The sequence below is a fragment of the Monoraphidium neglectum genome, assembly GCF_000611645.1.
Source record: "Monoraphidium neglectum strain SAG 48.87 unplaced genomic scaffold scaffold01885, whole genome shotgun sequence".
NCBI classification, from domain to species: Eukaryota; Viridiplantae; Chlorophyta; class Chlorophyceae; order Sphaeropleales; family Selenastraceae; genus Monoraphidium; species Monoraphidium neglectum.
Window position 1 is genome coordinate 7,572 of NW_014011743.1, and position 4,116 is coordinate 11,687.

Below are 4,116 nucleotides of genomic sequence, written 5' to 3' on the forward strand. Positions count from 1 at the left end.
CGCTGCTGCCGCCGCCGCCGCCGCCGCCGCCGCCGCTCGCGCCGCCGCCCGCGCCGCCGCTGCCGCCGTCGGCGCCGTCGCTGTTGCTGCCCGCGCCACCCAGACCAACACCAAGACCGCTGGGGCTCGCAGAGGCCCCGTCCTGCCAGTCAAAGGAGCCGCTGTGCGGCGAGCGCTCTGCGCCGGCGGCCGCAGGCCCGAACAGTTCGAGCACCAGCGAGCGCGAGCGCTGCCGCCGCTGCACGGGCGGGGCCGCACGCTGCGGAACAGGGCCGTCCGCGCTGCCGTCCTCCTCGTCGTCGCTGCCGCTGGCCGACCCCAGATGTGAGGCTGCTGCGCCGGCCGCCGCCATCTCCTGGCCCGCCGCTCGCCCGTGCGGCGACCCTGATCGCTTCTCCCCGTCACGCTCCTGGCGCTGCCGCCGCGGCTGCATGGCGGCGCCCACGCTGTGGTGTGGGCTGGGGCCAGCTTGAGCAGATGGCCCGCCTGGCGTGAGGGGCAGGCCCCCGCCATCTCCCTCCCCCTGCTCCCGCCAATCTTGCTGCCGCTGCTGTCCCTGCTGCCGCTGCTGCCCCTGCTCTTCCACAAGCAGAGGCTCCCCCTGCCCTTCTCCTGACTGCCGACCGTCAGCGTCCCGGCCGCTTTCCGGCACGGGCGACTCAAATCCTCCAAATGGCAGGCCGACCTCCATCGCGCCGCGGACGCCGCGTGGTGTCGCAGCGCCGCCCTCGACAGTGCAAGGGCTGGCGGCGGCCGCGTCAGCTGCGCCTCCCGCGTCGCCCGCGCCGTCGGGCGCGGTGGTCGCGTGGGTGGGCGTGTGCAGGAGGACGCCGACCACATGGGGCAGCAAGGGAGATAGGAAGCTGTCGCTGATGGACACACCGGTGCGGCTTACCTCGATGGGGCTGCCGGCGCCTCCCGAACCGGGCGGTGCCCCAGTCGCCTCGGGCCCTTGCGCCGCGCCACGCGGTGCGGGGCGCGGCGTGCCGCCCGGGCACCTTGCAGGCGGCGCCTGCGGTGCGGGCGGCGCCGCAGCTGGGCGGCGCGGCACGGGGGCCCGCGGGCGGGGCGGCAGAGGGGGTAGGGGTGCACTTGCCCGAGGGCTTGGCCCTTGGGATCGCTCAAGCAGGGGCTCTTGCGCAGCTTGCGGGTCTAGTGGCATCAAGTAGCGGCAATACTCGTCCCAAGGGTCCATCTCAGCTGCAAACATTGCTGCAGCCGGGCCTGCTGCCGCCGCAAGCCCGTCTGCAGCTGCCTGTGTTGACGAAGGGACACTGGCATCTGGCGGCGATGTGGTGGTGCAACTGCCGGCTATTGCGACGCCGTTGGATACCTGCATTTCCTTTCTTGGGCCATCTGGCTGCTGCTGCCCCTGTTGCCTCTGCTGTTCTTGCTGTTGCTCGTGCTGCGCCCCAAGCTGGTGCCGCACCTGCTGCCCCTTCTGTTGGCCCTGCTGCGACTCCTGCTGGTGGTGCCCCTGCTCGGACCGCAGCCTCTGTTGCTGCTGCCCCTGCTGGACCCGCTGGGGCGCCAGCGGCGCTGATGGGGCTGGTGCTGGCGTTGCTGACGGTGCAGGCGCCAGGACTTTGGCAAACGCAAAGGCCTCAGTTGGCAGGTGGCCGAGGACCGCAGCGGGGGAACCACCCTCAGCAGCAGCGCCCACCAAGGCCCGGTTCGGCTGAGCCTGCGCGCCCGCCGGCGCCTGCGGCGGCACCGGCAGCACCGCGGCGTGAAGTAGCGCTTGCAGGGCGCCGGGCGCGGCCGCCCTGGGGCTGCCGCTGCCGCCAACCGGAGGGGGCTTTGCCGCGCTGTCAACTCCTGCTGACGTCGGTTCTGCCTCCTTCAACAGCACCGTGCACCCCACAGCGCTCCCGGCACCAGCAGCGCCACGCTGGTCTGGCTCGTCTGGCTCATCTACCCCACCGTGCTGAGTCGCCTGCTCCGCCGCAATAGCGCCGCCGGCGCCCGCCGCTGCTGCGCCGAGGGCCCCTCTCTTCGGCCCAGGCTCGGTCGCGCGTCGCGGCACCGCAGCCGCGAGGCCGCTGGGGAGTGGGGCCGCGGCGGCGTTGCTTGCGGCCCCATGCAGCTTGGATTCAGGAGCCGCGCTGCTCCCAGCGCCTGCAGGGCGCAGCCCCTTCCCCTGCAGGAGGCCGGCGCCCTCTGGCTCCCGTTGACGGCCCCCGTTTGGCGCTGGCGCTGCCGGCGGCAACGCGCTGGCCGCCTCTGCCGCGGGTGCGGCTGCTGCTGCAGCCTCCTCCCGAGCGGCGTCCTCGTTAGCGCTGTCCAAAGGCAACGGCTGCTGCGGGCCACGCCTCCCCACCCTCCATGGGACCCGCGGCCTTTGCTGGGCGCCGGCTTGGGCCGCCGCGCCCCTTGCAACGCTGCAGCCATCGTCCCGTGCAAGCACCGCCCAAGCGGTAGCGGCGGCTGCGCCCCCCGCCTGGCCCGCCGTCGCGTGCAGCGCGAGCGCTTCGGCGCGCGCCGCAGCAAGCTGCCCGCGCGCCGCGGCCAGCTCGGCCCTCAGCGCTGACAGCTCGGCCCGCTGCCGCGCGCCCACAGCCCGCAGTCGCGCGTTTTCTTCGAGCAGCGCCACGTTGGTGGCGCCGCCTTGATCACCTGCAGCCGCTGCCAGGCCGCGAGCCGCGTCTTCGTAGTACCCAACGAGGGCGTCTGGCGTGAGTGGGTCGCGCGGTGGGGTGGGGTTGAGCTTTTGAGAAGGGGCTGCCGGGGGACCATGGGAATTGAGAAGGGCTCACTGCTGTGAGGGGCTTCAGCCGAACCATCAAAGACAGGCCGCCGCAGCCGCGCCCAAAACTCCCATTGGCACCCCCCACCCCACAGGCACGCGTTCACGCAGGCTGGGACGTGTGCTGAGTCCCGTTGGCCTGAAACGGCAACCACCTGTGGATCCTATACGCGCCCCACCCCGCCATGCGCACCTGCAAGCGCGTCGCCAACTGCCCGCACCCGCTCCCTCTCTGCCACCCGCCCGGCGGCCGCGCGCCGCCGCCGCGCCTGCTTGCGCGGCACCTGCCCGCTCAGTGCTGCTGCTTGCGCGTCCAGCGGGGCCAGCGCCTCCCGGCGGAGCCGCGCCAGCTCCGGCGGTTCCGCGGCCGCGGGCATCGCTGCGCCACGGGCTCGCTTGGCGACGGGCTGCGCCCCACCGGCGGCCCCCGGTACGGCCGGATCGCTGGCGGGTGCCCGCTTGTTTGCGGCTGTGAGGGCCCCGCAACAGGATGGTGATTTGAGGGGTGGCAGGCGCACGTTTGCAGACCGATGCAAAAGCTCTCAATGCACTTCAAACACCCGACGGTCATGTCCCGTACGCCCTTGATCCCACTCTGATTGGCACGCCCAGCCCCGCATGTTGGCCCCCTGACTCCTCCCTAAGCTGCCCGGCGCGTTGCGTGCACCCAGACCGCCCCGCCGCGCCCCGACGCCGCGCCCGCGGGCCCCACACGCGCCGCCTCCGCGCCTGCGCACCTTCCACCAGCCCCAGGTGGCGCGCCACCGCTAGCAGGCCCCTGAACCTGGCGCCCTCTGGCGACACGAACGTCTTGATGACGCCGCCGTCCGAGCGGATGGTGAGCTTCACCGACCAGCCCTCGGGCGGCCCGCCGCCCCTCGCTTTGAGGTAGGCGGACAGGGAGGCCATCACCTGGCGGATGCATGCGCGTGAGTGGGGAAAACGAGGGCGCACACGCGAGGAAGTGTGCGTGTGTGTGTGTGAGATAGAGTGTGTGTGCGAGTGTGCGTGTGTATGTGTGAGTGCACCCGTTTCTGGTGGAACATTGGGAGGTGGACAGTTTGAAATGTGACACCACAACTTGTGAAGCTTTCTGCAATCCAAAACGGCCTCACACCTGCAGCATGAATGCACAGGCATCTAGCAGTGGCGGCAGGGCCTGCGTTGCCTTGCTGGTTAACGGCAACGTCTTGCTGTTGACCTGCACCGAGCACCTGACGTTCCATCTCGCCAGAGCCCGAAGCCGCTTCCGCCGCTCGCCCCTCGACGCCCGCCCCCGCGCTGCCCCCTGCCCCGCCGCCGCCCTCCGACCCCGACGCCGCCGTCCCCGCGCCCCCGCCCGCGCCCCCGCTTGCCGCGCCGCGCGCGCC